The 19,963-nt window shown below is 38.6% G+C and overlaps 1 protein-coding gene across 1 annotated transcript in view; it reads right to left on the minus strand.

The window, feature by feature from the left end:
• The window catches only part of RGS5 (regulator of G protein signaling 5), a 110,320-nt gene that overhangs the window by 13,376 nt on the left and 76,981 nt on the right, over nt 1-19,963 (minus strand). The gene's annotated exons all lie outside the window — the stretch shown is intronic.

Below are 19,963 nucleotides of genomic sequence, written 5' to 3' on the forward strand. Positions count from 1 at the left end.
ACAAAACCGGGGTATGATACATTTACCCCATAATGTTACATTATATATAACATACTGTATATGGTCCTAAACTTTCACATTATGACTAGGTCTACATTATAAAACAGCATATAATGAACCCTATGGCCATGAAGATCATTTATGTGGAGAATAACCTAGCTGACTTTATTCACTGGTTAGATATCATTCTTAGAGTGCACAGAACGGGTCCTCACTGCTACATCATTTCAATGGGGAACATTGGACTGTAGGAGAACACTTGTTCTATGGGCTGCATTCCCTTCAAGGTCATCTTCCTGATGTCACTGGCTTTTCAAACACCACCAGGTTATTATTTATTGCTCTTTTGTCAATATATTTTTTGTATTGTTTAGAACCGTCAATACAATATACATACTAAAAATTTTTTATATATACAGCTTCGAACGTTTCCAGATGTAATTACATATTGAGAATTTTAGGTTTAGTGTTACTGGAAAGAAGTGTCTTTTATTAACTGTCTCATTTTGTATATAATACATTTAGTGTGATATCACAGTGTGTAAATATTAGGCTTTCTCAGCTCTGATCATCCAAATCAGTAGTCATTTTCAAGAAGATAATGTATTATTAGAGATAGTCTGTTGCCAGCTGCCCATCTGGCAGGGTTTCAACTAGACTCATCACGCCACTTTTCATAGTCCCGCATGTCACAGGCCGCAGCAGTAAATATTTACACAAGTGTCTGAACACAGTCAGGGTCACAGTGACTCCCCCTGGGACACTGCACATCCGCAGTATGTGGCAGGACCTGCTCCACTGGGATAAAACATCTGTGTCTTGCTTGAGGAATTCATCATGGGAAGCAAAGTCCTCAATGTTCACTACGTGCAGCATTCAAGCTGTGAAACGGTTCATCTACCAGGGCAACATATCCAGACAGGAGATACTTCTACCCTCTGTTTTATGCTAAACTCTGCTATAAAAATAGTTATTGTATCAATTTATCTTTAGTCGCATTTGCTTATGTTGTAAGTACTTGTGTTGTTCTTCTGGAAATAACATATGTATACGTTCTTAAGCTAAAAGGGTAACATTGTTTAGCTATACTGCATTCCTCCACACATAACCTTTACATTCCTTTTAAACACATTTTTATTCTCACTCCAAACCCTTTCATCAAGGTACTGGAACTTCTCACAGTGATGAATGATGCAAATACTAAATACCTGCGTCTACATCAAGGTATGAGGAGTGTGGTCAGAAGCGGAGATACTAGGAAAATATGGGAGTACTTCTTCCTCTCCAATACCTCTATTTCTGGCCTCAGACAGGGGCGTATCTATACTAGGTGCAGGATGTGTGGTGCACACAGGCCCGTGAGTCAAGGGGGCCCTACTCTGTCCAAACTGTGCCCAGAGCAGTGGCAGCAAACACCATTTTTCTGGTGCTCTCTTCTGGGCATTAAAGGGACTCAGACCAGGCAGTGCTATGGCGCCACTCCTACAGAAAGACTCTGGTACTATGCGTCATATTTCCCGGGGGGTGGGGAGGGCCACACAAAAAGCTTGAACACAGCCCAATAATTTTTTAAACGACTGAGCTCATGGACACATTCTTCATACAATGATTTAGGTGGGGAACCCAGTGAATCTGTCATTTACTAAGCAATCAATCCCCAAAGATTTCTAATACTACTGAATATCACATAGTTTATTCTGCAATTTGATTTTTATTCTGTGTGCTATAAAATTAACATTTATTGAAACATTTATGGAATTTATGCAAAGCCTGCATGTTATTGAAAATATTTATTTTCACAGTGTATGGGCCTCTGATTAGTAGGAGGACTTTAAATCCTAGTGAGAACTGTAACCAATCATCATCAGAAGCAGCAGCTATTTATATGGCGCCACTATTTCCGCTGTGCTCTACAGAGAACACACTGACATCAGTCCCTGCCCCATTGGAGCTTACATTCTAAATTCCCTAACATACACACACACACACACACACACACACACACACACACACATACACACACGCACGGACAGAGAATAGGGTCAATTTGATAACAACCAATTAACCTACTAGTATGTTTTTAGAGTGTGGGAGGAAACCGGATGTGAAGATACTGAGTTTATCAGGCCCAATGCTATCCACTTCATGCTGGCTGGCTACCCAGGGGTGCCTTACTATACCAGAGAAGCCAACCAAGTACCTTCTAGGATTCTCATAGTCACTCAGGCAAATGCAGTTAGAAAGTAAAAAAAATACAATTATTGTAATAAAAACAATCACTAGAATATAATTTACACACAGTAAAGAAATGCCTGGCAAGTTCGCCACATTATCTGTCCCTTACGCCACTAGCTAAAGGAGTTACAGTTACCTGGCTGTCCTGACTTGACGACCCATAGATCTGCCAATCTATTTCACTGGTAGTGAATGGCAACTCAACACCAGGGGCCTGATTCATTAAGGTACTTAAATTAAGAAGTTTCTTAGTTCAGTCTCCTGGACAAAACCATGTTACAATGCAAGGGGTGAAAATTAGTTTTCTGTTTTGCACATAAGTTAAATACTGACTGTTTTTCATGTAGCACACAAATATCAACTTTAAATTTCAGTGTACAAATAAGCTTTCAAGTATTTGTGTGCTACATGAAAAAAAACAGTCAGTAATTAACTTATTTGCAAAGCAGAAAACTAATTTTCACCCCTTGCATTGTAACATGGTTTTGTCCAGGAGACTGAAATAAGAAACTTCTTAGATTAAGTACCTAAATGAATCAGGCCCCAGATCTTGCATCTTACAGGAATCAAATCACAGAATGACCATCCCCCCCCCTTCCCCCGAGTGGCTCCTTATTACTAGGGTCAAATTTTCATAGTGTTTTCCCATCTTTGGGCAAACCCCTGGGTCTCTCCTTCTTAAACATTGGTGAGTGCTGGGCTGGACTAGGGGGTTGGAGGGGGAGTGGAGGTGAGCTGTTATTCTACAGTGGCTCACCTGCGGTTTCCCAGACAGTACCTATTGTCCTCCACAGGACTGCCTGACACATTCTAATTGGCCTTCCCCACCTCCAAATATCAGATAACAGTTAACCCCTCCTGAAAATAACCCCTTACACTACTTTCTGATGTCACAGGGTCCCCAGCTGTTCCAGGCTTCCTGTAGAGAAAGGAGGGGGGAGAAGGAATGTAACTACAGCCACCTCACCTCTATCCTGAAATCTGATAGCCATAACCCACCTAGCTAATTTAAGAACAATGAATAACAGCTTCACTGCAATATCAACAATATACAATAAACAATATACATATTTACAATGAGTTACAATGTCTTCTTATCCACATGTAATTAGACACTGCAGTTGTACTCTGTTTAGCTGGGGAACAAAAGAAAGGGCTATAAAAAGTACATGCTATAATCCATATTTTGTGAGAAATGAGGGACAGGCTGATTAAGGTGTTATCAAACTTGTTTCGTAACACCGGAGCACACGGAGGAAGCCCACACATACACAGGGAGAACATACAAATTCCATACAGCCAACCTCAGTGTTGTGAGGCAGACTTGCTAACCACTAAACACCGTGCTGCTCATGTACAACCATGAGATTTCTTAGAAATCATAATTTTCCACGACATTCATATAATTAGCGGCAATTACACCTGTCCCCACAGACCTATATGGGGACATCAGCACTAGGTAATTCATTAAGCTGCGAAAAGCAAAGCCTTTAGCAGCAAATTAAGGCCATTCTGAGGCCACTTGCAATGGGATCTAAATGAAGCATCTCTCCGGCTTTGCACGAAAACGCAATATGCACATGCGCATAATTCTGTCTCCTTTCGCCGTCAGTGTTGGACTGCTGGTGAACAGACAAAAAAATCTTTGTTTAGGATTCAATGCAGCGGCACCCAGAGCTGCCCAGGCTTAGTAAATTACAGAGCTGGTGCCTCTTTATGTACCACTGCAATTTTACAACGGGACATATTGAGGGCTACCACACTATAGTATGTATTTTATTATTTACTATGTTAGCTATGTGTATTGCTGTATTTGTTTGATGCCAACATTAGTGCATGCATGTGTAAATGCTGTATGCATTTGTTTTTAATTGATGTACCCTTGCTTGCTACATAATCTGTGGGGCCTTATAAGTAAATGTCAATAACTGATGATGATCTCTTTATGTTGTTTTCTTTATAAATCAGTATTCCTGTTCCATGCTACATAATGTGACTATAAGATTTACTCCGTTCTGTTTCTGTTTGCTTGCCTTGTTCCCTCTCTGTCCTACTAGTTAGCATCTTAAGCCCTGGGGCAATGGTAATTCTGCATATTTCATGTGAAAATTGGCTATTACCGACAAAGACAACACTAGTCCATTTGCAGATGTTCACAAAGGGGTTTGTTTCCCTGAGATTATAGTGATTGTGTGATTTTCCAATATTCCAAGGGATAAATCTATTCAAAATATATATTTTGCATTATGCCGTGAAGCACTATATCAAAACTACTTGATCTGTTTCCTCATCTCTATTCAACAATTTCACAGAAGATCCCCAGGCATGAACTGTCCACAGTGAAACCAAGGTGCGCTTCTTTAAATTAATGAAACGTGTACAAGTGAATAAAATCATTTGAAAAGTGCAGCCAGGACAATTAAGACCACTGTGCATGTGAAAATAAAATAAAAGATTGTCTTGCGCTCTAAAACAAACAATATATAAATCACTGGCTATAGCAGTGTGCTGGGGGATCTCTCTGTGTGTTTGTTCCTTTCAGGATAACCCCACCCTTTCAAGCACCTACTATAGCCTATAAATTGATTGAGCAACTTCCACTTCTTTATTTGTCTGAGAGGCATGTTGGTGTCAGTAGCTGAGGGGGAGTGCTGACATTGGATTGTTATTTGGAGGCTTCTGGGGCACCTCTTTGGTAAGTTAGCTCTCAATTTAAAAACACATATGTATGGCCCAAATATATGGGACTCATTGTTTAGAGTAGGACCACCCTATTAGCAAAAGCGCCGTGGAGTGGCGGGTGGCTTTAACATACATTTGCAAATGTGTGCAACTAAGACTTTTGCATTTTTATCTACAGTAGAAATGGCAGATCTGTTGCTGGCTATAGCAGTGTGCTTGGGGATCTCTCTGTGTGTTTGTTCCTTTCAGGATAACCCCACCCTTTCAAGCACCTGCTATAGCCTATAAATTGATGGAGAAACTTCCACTTCTTTATAAATCACAATGTCACAGCATATACATAAATATAAGAATAACTATATGGGGATAAGCTCACCTGCCAACGTCAAGGCATCTCCTGTAGGTGAGCCTGTGAAACAATTGTATATTCTGGGTGCACTGTCCTCAGGTCAACCAATGTAAAGGAACCGACATTTAGAACAGTACAATTTTTAGACCTGGAAATCTATACCTCTGAATCTTTAGTGTTCCAGAATGATTGTGACACCTAGATAGAATGAATGGAAATAGGTTTCTATAACTATTTTAATGAATTTATGATATGGATTTAGATGATCCCATCAACAAGAACAGGAAGCTCTTTGTAAGGCATCCAGCACCTATGCTATTCCAGGAAACCATTTAAATAGTTAACTTTAACAGCAAAATTGTCAAGTTGTTGAAGTCTCCTTTAGAGTTGAGAAACACAACATAGGAAATACGCCAGTTTGTACAGTGTTATAATTAGAATTTACCCTTACATGGATTGACTTGACATGACCAGCATTCTTTGCTGCCAAACAGCACAAATTTCAGCAATAACTAAACATTAGTGGAGTGTTATTTAATGTTTTCTTTAGGAAACATTTAGAAAAGATTAACATTGTGTTATTGATGCTTATACTTGAGATGAAAGGATCATTAATCTATGGGATTTGTTATTACCTAAATCAATCTTGTTTATACAATATCAAAGCTGTGTGAGATTATATCAATAAACTCTACATTTTATTGAATATCAATAAACTGTAAGTAATCATTAAAATTATATTACAAGATTGTATAAACTCAGCAGCACTAAGGGAAATTCACTTGTTGGGTTTGTTAAGGTGTCTGGTGTGTGTGTGTGCAAAATAGGCAGCATCAATAGTACGAGTAAAGTATTTTATTTACCACGTCACTTTTTGTTGCGCTCAGTTGTTCTGGCCAGAACAGTATTAATACAGACAGTAGCTATACTGGAGCAGTTTAAGACAAGCGGTAAGGTATAATCAACGGCAAAACTGTTTACAATGCCATTAATCAGAGAGAACTGAACATCATTTGATTTAAAATGACTCAGGAAGAAATTACCACTGAAGCAATAATCTCTTTCCAGACATGATCAAGGGATGTTTGACCATGCTTTTTACCAGGTCCTTGAGCACCAACATACCATGAAAAAGACACCTGTTTTTTTATTTACTAACTAGTAAAACATAACTGAAGAAGGCTGAAACAGAACATACCCAAGATGGGTCAGTTGGCCCCCAGTGGTTTCAAAGTGGAGTTGCATTAATTTATGTCTGCATCACCATTCATTGAAGGCACTGCACCACAGCAGCTTATATTATGTGTGGGCTTTTAGCTGCTGAAAAACATTATCACTACTAGATTTGCAGCTGTTTATATTGTAAAACCACACTGTTTTAGCAGTAGAATGTTTTCTACAACGTTCAAGGATATTGACACTGCTGTATACCATCATTATCTATATATTTCCTGCTTATAAAGACGTCTGTCTCTTTGCCCAGCTACCTTTATTTGTGAGTTTGTGCAGTTTTTTGCTTCTTTCAACTACAACTTTGTGACACATGTCTGAAAACTACTATCAAACTAATTGGAGACCACCAAGTCAATCATCATTATTTTCACCTGTGCTAATTGTTACATTCCAACGGTTCCTTGCTGTGCAAGTATTCAGCCGCTTATACTACAAGAACATTCCATAACCACTTCTAGGAGCTAATCAATCTCACGTTTATTTAATCAATCTCACGGATAGTTATATAAAAAGAAAAAATACAGACAATGGCGCTGTCCCTTGCACAAAATAATTAGTCAATATATACCATCTTACATATACATAAAAATTAACTAGTTGTATCCTGATAGCAAACATATGGTGTAAAATATAAGGTAATCAGCCTATTCTTTTTGCCAAGACTCATGGTCCATAAAATACATATAGAAGTGGAGAACCTTGCTGTCTTCTGTTCTGTTCTTGAAGGCACGAATATCAATTCAACCCCAAAAAATAATGAGAGGAAACTGTGTAGTATGTTCATATATAATATATCATTCATCATATAATATATTGCTGGCCTATGTCTCCCATATGTTGGGCATTTGTAGAAGAAGATGAGAACAAATTTATTTATTTGTCTCTTTCTCAAGATCATAGGGGTAAAGATTTAAGTCATTCTCTAAATAAACTACAGATTTTAAGCCTTGTCTCACGGCCCACCCTAGACCTTGTCTACAGCCTCTTCCTAGGTCACCAAGTACTTTTCATCTGGGAAAACGTTGGGTCAGGAGCTCCATCTGAGCTCCATCTTGTCAACTCTGTCAATGAGATGTAGTAGGGAATGTTCAAGACTTCATTGTACATATTGTAGAGTGTGACAGATGTCACACGTCCATAATCTCATCGACACGACTATAAACACAATATTTTTCATATGTCCAATGTTTCCTAAAACTTTGTGAATATTCTAACTGTGTTTAACATAATGACCTACAGATCCCTGTTTTCCAGAACTTCAGTCTGTTTTCATCTTACAGTAAAGGCAGCACAGAGCATAAACCACCCATAAGTGTAAGCCCTAATTTACATGTAATGTTGCATGGTTTCTTAGGATTTGCAGGATTTATCATTGCAGACAGTTTGTCCCTAAAAGTATCCCCAATTTTAATAGACTAACTGCACAGTACCACATATCTGCATCTGTACATCAAATTTATTTATAAGCTTATACAGTATAATACCTGTGGGAATGCCTAAAATACAAACTAAACGTGTTTTGAGGATTTTCAGTGACCGTGTTATGTTGTTGGTCTTAAAACATTATTGTTATACCTTCAGCATTGTTGTTTTACATATGCATTAGCAATGTGTAAACTCCACCTAGTGGTCAGTCTAGTGTCAGCTTAACTGAGCAACTTAGGCCTCCATAGCTAGTTCTCAATGCATTTTTGGGTAATGACTAAAGGTCACCATTTTAGATCTTACATGCTAAGTCAGAGAAGCAGTATATTTCTCCCCTTAGCACAGCATCGATGGGAAGATATTATGTTAAGTTATGCATTTATGCCATGTTTTCATGTTTGCATTGCATTATGTTTGTATATATTGTATTCTATCATTTCTGTATTACAGTTTTACCACTTGATCTACCATGTTCTTTACTACTTATGATGATTTTTGCCTCAGGCACGTCAGCAATAACTTGTTTAACCATTCTCAATCTGTGTTGAGGCCTCAGCAGCGCTTTAATTGTTTAGGTGAGCATGGTCTATGCATAGTCTGACTGACCCCTCGTTTCTCACTGTGCTACCTTGGCTGCGACTCACTGTGTTGCTTCCTCTATTAGTGTAATTATACAGAGCCTTGTCATGCGGCCTAGCTCAGCAAGCCCTTTGCCCTTCATGGCAACGGGAATGAGTCGGAGTGCACAGTCTGTGGGGACGATTGATTCATCCAGTCGCATGTAAGGAGTTTAAACATGGGAGTTTACCAATAGTCTCACAGTTGAATAGGTCTTTGAATTCCTTGAGTTCTGGAGTTTCTTACTGTACCATATGGACTTCGGTTTCCAGGCGTATCAAGGCCAGTTTAATACTATCAGGCAGTCCGTGAAGTGGTCTGACGTCATGATCAGCAATGTGAAACTGTAATGGGGCAAATGTGAAATCTAGTGTGGCCATGCCCATAGGTTTAATTATTTGATCTCTATACGCCACAAGGTTTACTGAATATATCTGGTCAATTAGTGCCTGTGGGTTTATTCTCTGCAGGAGAGTCGTTGACATATCGTTGCACTTGGCACCAGTGTAAATTTTTATTTTCAGTATGTTTCCATTGTGTTTGACAAAGACACTAGTAATGATTTCTTCCTTTTCAGCGACCAGATCTACACACTGATGCGAACATGGTCTCCACGTTATTGACTCTATGTGACAGCCTTTCCCTCAGTGTTTCCCGTGGCATGCTAGTTGCTATTGTGTTACAGCGTTTATTATCTGCATTTTTGCTGCACAGGCGCATAGTGCCTGCCACAGTTTTGGCATTGCATGTATGGGTGTGTTGTGCACTGTATGCTACATACTTTTACCTCCTTCCTTAAGTCTCCTGTACTCCTCTCAGACTGTTCATTAAGCAAACAGATGACAATAGTAGTTTCTAAAGTCTTTTTCTTAACAAATGTGTGTGTGCAGTATCATCATGAATACCATAAACAATTCTGTAAAGATCAGCTTTGTGCTATACCCAAGGCATTTAACAAGCAACAGCCACCTGAATAGGCTAACAAGCACATAAAGAAGTTAATATGTAGTTCGAAGTGGCAAAGGGCCATGTACATGCCAATAAAGTTATGTAAAAATGAAATACCAGTTTAATGACTGCAAGCAGTCATGCGGCATAAAGCAAAAAAACAAAAACAAAATATACTGTTGGTTACGGAGCTGAAGTAGTAAAATAATAGCGTAGTATGTATTATATTTGCTCTTTACAGACTTGACGTGCGATACATTGGGTTGTGTCATTGCAATGCTGATGATGAATAAGCACATGAAAAATGAATTGTTTGATAAGTAACAAAACAAGTATCCACTGACGTTGCCATATTTCTTCTGGTTTTAATCATTTTGACTCAAGTGATTTGCACTGACTTGAGACAAGAATTAATCCAGCTGTTTGGCAGGCTCAGTGCAACTATATTTCCATAGTTATGTCTGCACATGACAGGAGAGCAGGAAGTCAAAAACATGTCTTCTGACCTATGGAGACACCTTTCTTAGAGTTGAGATACTAACAGAGTGCAAACTTTCTAAAGGCCAATATGATTAATATGCAAATTACTTTGAATTAAAGGGATACTTATAGAGCTGACAAATACAAGCATATACTAGAGTTGAGCTGTTTGAATTCTGAGAAATCCAACAGATCCGAGTTTTGGGGTTCCAAGTGGAAACGAGTCATGACTTGGTTTTGCGCGTCAATTTTGGATTGCAAAATGAGGCAAAACGTCTAGTGGCTACTGGTTGTTATTAATGCATATATAATAGTTCTAGTATATAGAGTGAGTTAGATATCATTCTGAAATAAGTAGCATGGTTAGTGGAGAAAAACAGTGTGCTTTTGCTATATGACTATAGAATATCCAATAAAACAAATAAATGTATTTCTTTTAACATTTTAAGCTTTTCTAGTGAAAGTAATCTTATTTGGGGCAGTGACATTTGAATTCATTAAAAAAAACAACTGGGTGTTTGCTTGTGAGTATCAACGCATCTGCACACCCTAAAAAAATGCCATATATTCTAAACTTTTTTCTATTTGTCAATAATTGGCAATTTTGAAAGGGTCGTTCAGTGACATCTATATTTCAAAAAGGTTGTTTGCATGTGAGGGTTTTTCTGGGCATTTTCGACATTCAGCTACCGTAAATAGAACATTTCAGTGGCAGCAATAAAAATGTCATCTGCCATGACACCAAGTGAAGCAACCCTGTTAGATATATTAACCAGCGTAGTGGCTTAGTGGTTAGCACTTTTGCCTCACAGCACTGATGTCAGGAGTTTGATTCCTGACCATGGCCTTACCTTATCTTTGTGGAGTTTGTATGCTCTTCCCAGGTTTCCTCTGGCGCTACAGTTTCCTCCCACAATCCAAAAACATACTAATAGGTTAATTGGTTGCTATCAAATTGACCCTAGTCTGTCTGTGTGTGTGTGTGTGTGTATTAGGTCACTTGGACTGTAAGCTTTAGTGGGGCAGGGACTGATGTGAGCGAGTTCTCTGTACAGCGCTGCTGAATTAATGGCGCTACATAAATAGCTGACGATGATGATGATGAATTTAGTGCAAGGTACAAGAGATAAAATTGTTGAAACTCTACACACACACTAAATTGGAAACGTTAGACAGCATGCATCATGGAGAGTGAAAAGGCAGTATCAATCTGATGTCATTAGATGGACAGAAGCATCAGTAGATATTTAGACAAGTAGATACCCAATTGTAAAGAGCTACATAATTTGATGTAGCTATAAAAAAAGTTGATGATGATAGATGAAGGTGACCTGCACCCATACTATACACTTCTCGATGGGCAAAGCATTGATTGGTATCCAAGAGCAGAGATTTCATAACCTTGCCACTATATAAATAAATGTGGATGATTGTAGATGAAGGTGGCCTGCAACCATACTTCAAAACTTCAAAGACTATGCACACTACATTTTGAATGTTACAGAGCATTCATCATAGACAGTGAAACTACAACAGGCTGAAGTTGGATGGACAGTGGTATGAATGAATAGTTAGACATTTATAAAAGTAAAAGTAAATAGACGATGGTGGCCTGCACCCATACCAAAAACATCAAAGACCAGTACTATGCACTTGTCAAAGGGCATTCATCGGTAGCCAAGAGCAGAGTTTTAATACCTTGTTTAACTTATATGCTCTGTCCTATAGTGCTGCCCCTCTGACTCAAACCAGGGGATTTGTATATATTTATGGGGAGGGCTGAAGAATCAGTCCCCTGGGCGAAGCTTCATCTAACCCCAGGGTAAAGCAGACTTGCAGCGGAGGTGGTCCACAAGACCCATGTATTCAAATATGGAATGTATATAAATAATATTTATATTAATATGTTCTATTAGTGAAGTGTTAGAAATATGTAAAACAGACAGTTTAGATAGATGCAAATTTGCTTTAGCTTGCTTGTGTATTTTCCTATGTATGCTCAGGGGGAAAATGTATCCAACTCTAGTTAAGCTTGTCTGTCAGCAGTGACACATAATTGTAATTTAGAGGGTGTTAAAAAAAAATGTTGTATGAATAGTGGATAGTGAATATGGAAATGTCAGGGTTTTCAGGGCTGTCAAGTCTCACATTTGTTTCAGAAGGTCTCCTGCATTTGAACCTGTCTCCTGGCCTCAATGTTTCATAATGCAATCTCCCACATACCAGGAAAGGATGTAGAAAAATCAAAGCAATGCAGCTTCAACTGTGCCAGGACGCTGTCATATTTAGGGCAAAATAAGCATCCATCACCTCCTTTCCCCTCTGCTTCTCTCCCCTCTCCTCCTCCTTTCTATCCCCTTCAATCTAGTCTCTTCTGTCCACCTCTTCCTTTACACACATGGGGTTGGTAACAACACCGAGTGGTAGGCAGACAGAAGTAAGTCAAGTGCAGGTAAGTGAGTTGGGGTGGTTTTATGAGGGGCTTTGGAGTGAATTAATATTTGGTGAGGGTTATTAATGGTATGAGGTGACTCTTTATTAGATGTGAGGCTAATTAACATAATGTGGTGCTGCTGGGACTATTAACATATGTTAGGGCTTATTGATGAAATGTGGGATCTCTATTAAATGTGGGCTGATAATTTAATGCTGGGGCTCATTGATGGAAATAGGTCTATTTATTAACTGTGAATGCTATTAGATCGATGTCAGGGCCCATTGGTTAAATGTGATGGCTATTAATTTATTTTTGTGGCTGGTTGGGGAAAGGAGGCTAATTTATTAAAGGTAAATTCTATTAATTTAATGATAGAGTTAATTTGGTGTATTATGCATAATATTTAAATGCTAATGCTATAATGTCGGGGCTGGTAAGAAGGAGAGGAGTCTAGGCTGTTCACATTGAGCTCAATGAGTAGGCATCAGACATGAAAAGTGTCTCAGCAAATTTACAAAGTGATACTAACTGTGAATGATCTAGGATTACAGATAACTATTATTAGTAAGAGGGTAATATACTACTATCCCTAACCACAGAGTTGGATTGGGATTATAATCTTCATTTCAATCTAATAACTATCTATCTGTATATAACCAATTCATGGAATATTATAACTAACGTATTAATTGGCCTGAGAAATTATAAACTACTCTTTGGCCATATATATTATCGCTAATTGATACACCTATTAAGGGTGGAGACTTGGATGAAAATGTTGTAATAAGGATTATCTCTAATTTTTGACTAATAATATAAGAAATTAGTCCAAATATTATTTGAGATCAGTAATATCGACAGAAAAATCCCTATACCACAAATGAAGGTGTTTATATATGAGGAGATTTGTGAGATTACTAAACTAGTGCAACTGGTTCTGCATTTTAATCACTATACACAGTTAATCACTATAGTTTCACTTTGTGCTTTTATTTCGCAACATTATATGAAATCAAAATAATATTTTTAATGCACACTAATAAAATAGATGATTTAATATGAAATGACATCCCGAATTGCCTCTCCTAGGCCCTTTGCAGGCCTAGGAGAGGGTAAGCTTCTTGGTGCTTGGGGAGTAAACTAAAGGGGCAGAAGAAGAGGCAGCCAAGCTTGTTTTCTGCAAAGAGGCAGGGGGCCCGTACTTGGTTAAATACATTGCCCCTATCATGTATTTAATAAGTAATTTCTTCCATGGCTGCTATGTGCCAGATTTGCTTATTTGCTTTTAGAGTACATAAAAAGTTGAGGGGTATGGATTCTTCCAGTTTTTAGCTAATAAACTCTTAGCCATGACCAAGATATGTGAGGCTAGTTTTTTAGAAAATGTATTAGTGTCATGGGGATATAACATAAAAGAAACACCCATGGGTCCCTTTCCACAAGGGCCTTAAATATGCTCTTCAAGAGTTTGTACCAGTAGGGGGTTATTGTGGGACATGACCAGCAGATGTGAACTAAAAAAATGTACAGGAATAGTTTGAGGGACAAGACAGAGATCAAGGTGTTGGCATGAAGGCCCTGCCTTACAACAGGAGTTAACGGATCTGCTGCAAATGTCTTGGTGCCAGACATCACAGGACACTTTCAGAGGTCAGAGCTGTTTTGGCAGCACAAGGGGAACCTACACAAATATATGTGTGTGTGTGTGTGTCAAAGGGAGTGGTTTGCCACACGCTGCTTAGAGAGGAGTTATGTGTTCAGCTGACAGTCTGCAGGAGAAGGCTGCATACAGTGTTAAGTCCTTGCACAGTGAAAATCCTATGCTGAATACACACAAGCAATTTGACTAAAGGGAGGGGGGTTGTGTATTAAACCTGAGTTGTGCATATGTGTAGTGCAAGCAATTCTAAATAGTGACCAGTGTCTAGATAGAAGGACTGTACCTTGTCAGTGTTAATATGCCTGATGTCATTCTGACAGAAGTGTATGCCGCTTTATTGTGATGGAAGAATAAAAGTACTGTTTATACAGCAATACGTTGTTCGTGTGTGCATCACCAGAGGGGTGCCCGTGTCACAAGTGGTGTTATTGTGGGATAAGTAAGGTTAGTCCAAGCACAGCTGTCTGCCCAACCAGCCAGATGCAATGGTGGTGAGTGAAACTTATTAAATTTCACTATCACGCGCCAAACTATTGAAAATCTGTCAAAAAACAAAACAAATATTTTATATGTGGAGAGACAGAGAAAGGAGCAATATAACTGTAAAATTGCTGGTTGTTGTAGTGGCACACCTGATCACTCACTGAGTTGTGAGTTGGGTGTGGTCTGGGAAAAACTCTGTGCACAGAAGTTTGCTATTTGCCTGTGTGGAGTGCTAAAGCACTTGTTTGTTTTGCTAATTGTCTATGTAAAGTGCTGGATGTATGTAAAGATCAAGATCGTTGTTTACAGTCTGCAATGGAACAAAGAGTAATTGCTGCTAGTACAAATTGTCTTTGCTACAGCTAAAGATAGGCAAGAAAAAGAATAGAGTGTGGCAAAAAAAAGTTTGCAAGCAGGTGTGTCTGAAGTTCAGTCCCAGCAGTTTTGGAAAAACCTGCACTGGATTTTGGAGGGGGGGGTGAAGTTGAAAAATCTATTGCTCTCTGCAAAAAACATGTTGGGGCTGATTATGTGTCCCCGGAAGAGTTTGGCTGCATGGAGAAAACTATAAGAGAGGAAAACTTCTGGCTTGAAAAAGTGTTATGAAACTCATATTGCCAGTTGTATGAGTTGCAGAAATCATCATCATCAGTTATTTATATAGCGCCACTAATTCCGCAGCACTGTACAGAGAACTCATTCACATTAGTCCTTGTCCCATTGGAGCTTACAGTCTAAATCCCCTAACATACAGAGAGAGAGAGAGAGAGAGATTAAGGTAAATTTTGATAGCAGCCTATTAACCTACCAGTATGTTTTTGGAGTGTGGGAGGAAACTGGAGCACCTGGAGGAAACCCACGCAAACACAGAGAGAACATACAAACTCCACACAGATAAGGCCATGGTTGGGAAGCAAACTCATGAACCCAATGCTGTGAGGCAGAAGTGCTAACCACTATATATATATATATATATATATATATATATACATATATATATTGTAACAAAAGGAGGCATTTAGCTGGCAATGTGCAGAGAAAGCAGGGAAGTAAAGTAAAACATTTGTGCAGCAATGCACCTAGATTGAATGTAAAGACCTATGTGTAATAAACAATAGTTTAAGTTTAGTTAACTTACATGATAGAGAAATCCTTCCTCTCAGCAAACAGACAGGGTGTGTCTGTTTAGTGCAAACAGAGCCAGTGATGGGGCGTTTCCTTTTAAAGAGAAGGTGGGTGTGTCACCTGTCCATCAAGCTAAGGCTGGGGGGGGGAGTATCAGGTATAAAAGCTTGTTTGTATCATTTGTGCACTGAGACCAATGCTGGGTAAGCTGGCTGGTGCTGAGAGAGAGCTGGTCTATGTAAAGCTAGCGTTTAGGGTCTCCAAGTGTTGATGTGAAATCTGTACGGTGTCAAAACATTTACCATCCTGACAATAAAACTACATAAAAAGGAAGAAGTTGTTCGCGTGTGCTTCTGCAGTAGCGGGCTCTTACCACAATATATATATATATATATATATATATATATATATATATATATATACACACACATATATACACACACACACACACACACACACACACACATACACATATATAAATATAGTGGGGTATGGTAATCCATTGCTGTGGATGCCAACATCCAGTATATCTACAAAAAAAGACGAACAGATTAATAACGATATAATTAGAATGTACCCTTACCTGTACAGCGACGGGGAAGATTACCAATTGTAGTGTTATGCGAACACTGCTAAATCCGAAGATGCTGGATGGCGGTGGCTGATTTTGACATCACATAAGATCCCAACGTACCCCAACCCTAACCGCTAAGCTTAACATATCTGTTTAAATAGATGTTGGCGTCTTCAGTGACGTCAAATCAGGCAGCGGCATCCAGCAGCTTTGGATATAGCAGCGGTCGCATACCACTACATTCAGTAATCTCCCCCGTTGCTGTACAGCTAAGGGTACATTTTAATTATATCGTTATTAATCTGTTTGTGGTTTTTTTTTGTAGTTATACTTGGTGTCTGTATCCCGAGCATCGGGATATCGATTACCACTGATATATTGTGTGTGTGTGAATAGTCATGATAGATTATTTATGTAAGGTACTTGTGGTTTGGGTTTAGTGGTTCTTTAAATGGAGAACCCATTCTTTTAAACTGCTCTAAATCACATCATTAGCATTGCACTTCCTTATTGTCACGAAAGTCGGATTATGGGAATGGTCCTGATTGCTGCTAGAGTGACAGCTTACCCCCAAAGAGGTGCGGAGTCTAACAGTGGAGAGACGTTCACCAGGGATTCCCTCAAAGGAATATAGCCTTGGATGCTCTCCAGAAGCAGTAAGCAGCACAGGTATTGTGAGCTGCACAGGTAATGTTGAGAAGTGGTGAGTTGTACAGGTAGTTGCCAAGAAGCACTGGAATTCTGAGTAGCAACAAGCTGCACCATCCACGATGCCAGGAACAACAGGAGTCAGAGGAAATGCTTCTTATCAGGTAGAGAGACCTGATGATCTAACACCCATTAAAGGGAGGAGGGCCCTTATAAAGGGAACTGGCTGCAGATGATCCAATCACTGCGGAGCAGAAGTTTTGAAGGTTCCCAGGGAAACGCATGTACGGACCACCAGGCAAGATGGCGTTCGATGATAGAGGAACGCCAGGCTGAACAGCAGTAACCAAGGGAAAACCAAAGCACACAGTGAACCACACGGGGCGAAACTGGTGAGATGTGTGATACTTACATTGTTTTTCACTGTGCCTGTTTCTCATGATATGGTTTTCTGGTGGTTTTATTTAATATTATAGCGTACCAAAGTACAGTATATAATTGCTGGTAGTGCTTTATTTGAATATTGAAAGACACCATCAAGAATCAGTCACACTGATGAAAACTACAAAGACAGGATATTTCTTCAATACATGAAAACTGTGTTAACAGGACGCTGAATAACATCACTGCCTGCACAAGCTATTGGGGAAAAAAACTGAAGCTACAGGATGTCTATGCAAGTATATCTGCTAAACCTGCATTTACTTCTCCACAACTTTTAGATTTTGACATCCATTATGATACATATTTGATCCTTCTTGGAATGATTTGTTCTTAATTTGATCATGGAGAAACACAGCCAGTGTTTAGCATTCACTGGTAACTGGAGCGATTGTTTCATACATTATCTGTATATATCCTGTTGTTGATCATTAAAGAGACAGACTTCTATACTGATCACAAGCATGATAATTATATTTATTGTTTGTTTGGGGGTTTTTTGTAAGATTTTGCTTATGGTCTATTCTTTTAGTACATAAATACATGTTTTCTTATCTTATCCACAGACACAGTTGTTTTTAACAGTTAATTATATTTGATGACTATTAAGCGCTGTTATCATCAGGATTTTATTAAGTACAATAGGTGGGCTCCTTTATAGCACTATTATGGCCCTCACTGAATTTTAACTCCTTAGAATGAATCTCAGTGTAATTTGAGTTTAGGATGTCTTGAATAGAGAGTGAGAAGCACAGTGTAATATATGGTTTTTGTGGTGCACATATGGGTATTGCTGTAGGCAGTGTTGGTCATAATATAATGTGTGTTGATTAGTAGTATGTGCAGTCTTAGAATGAACATATTGTATTAGTCCAGTGATATATGTGATTTATAGTCACCATTACCAGCCACATTGTACTAATCACACCACAAGCCACATTATACTGATCACCCTGCCCCCCCCCCAGCCTCCCGTGCATGGAACCCATTGTCCTCTCGGCTCTTGTATGCCAGTCATCAGCACCAATCTTACACCAATTCCATCACTAGCCCGCCTCTTGCATTGATCCCACTGCCAGCCAGGGCATGGGGCCTAAATTGGAGAGTGCATGGGCGAGTAACTGATTGTCATGTCTGAGGGTATCACTGTGTTACTGCAACATGATTGTCACAGAGTGGAGGCAGGCAGTTATATACCAGCCAAGACATTAACCTTTGCTATGTGTATGGTTAAACTGTGATTCAATTTGTCCCCTGTACTGATTTAATACAATTGTTTAATTCCTTGCATAGGTCTGTCTCCTGATTGGTTCTAGATACATTGTGTCTGAGTTCAGTAACGTACTACTGTACGTTTATTAATATATTAAACAGAATATTTTTCTACTTTCATTTACAATGGTACTCCACTCTCATCTGAATTTGAGCTCTAACTTGCATTGAATGAACAAACATGCACAATTTCCTAATATTATTTTAAAGAACACATACTCTGTACCCTTTTCACAACACATACTCTGTACCCTTTTCACAACACATACTCTGTACCCTTTTCACAACACATACTCTGTACCCTTTTCACAACACATACTCTGTACCTTTTTCTGCTTTACTAATCTATATTTGGTATGTTAAATTTTCTTTAAGAGTTCTTTCCATATTAATTAGGTTTCTGTTGTCCCAGATTTAGATAGCAAAAATAACATTTAAGAAATGTTTCCAATATATTGTTATGAGGCTTTATTTGACTCAATAATCCATTAACATGTAACAGTATGTATCACTTACAAGTACACAGTTTGTTTTTTGCAGGTTATATATATACCTTGAAAATATGATTCAAAGCCAAAAACAACTATTTGGTAAGAATTCTTTTAAATCTCTTTGAAGTTTATTTTGTGCCTTGGTAATATTACTTTGTTACATTGACAGTAAATAAACACTACCAACACAAATACACGTCTTGTGCCTACTACCCCCGCTCATGTGAAAGCAAAGCTTTAATAAGAGGATAAGAGTTTACGCAAATGTATCATTTGTGCCTTAAGAGTCCTTGAAGATGTAAAGATGAACAGCCTTAGGAGCAATTTTATGGATTTCTACTGACAGTGTAAAATAATGTGACGCAGGTAAGAGTTCGACTAATGTCTCAAGGAAACCATTGTAAAGACTCAAACAGCATGAATGAAATAGCACTGCAAATGATTTGTAGCAAAAAACTGAAGCTCAGAAACATGACAAGGCCATATATATATATATATATATATATATATATATTACATACATACATACATACACACATACATGGACCTATTACAGATCAAGAAACATCCAATACATGTAGTCACTATCAAATATGATCCGGTCTTTGCCTGATAGGAAATTGTAAAGTAAAGAATTGCATTCGGCACTCTATGTTTGTGTACATGTCCTGGCTATTGTTTGTGCATGCACATGGGTACAAGTGTGTATCTGCATGTAACTGTGTAAAAAATAAAGCAGATATTTCTAGCTGGAGAAAGAGCAGCCGAATACTGTTCCTACTCACATGCTGGAGTTCTACTCTTCTGTATAAAACAAATACCGAGCATTTTTGTATTCTAAAGTAAAATCCATTGATAATTC

This window comes from Mixophyes fleayi, chromosome 8 (assembly GCF_038048845.1).
Source record: "Mixophyes fleayi isolate aMixFle1 chromosome 8, aMixFle1.hap1, whole genome shotgun sequence".
NCBI classification, from domain to species: Eukaryota; Metazoa; Chordata; class Amphibia; order Anura; family Limnodynastidae; genus Mixophyes; species Mixophyes fleayi.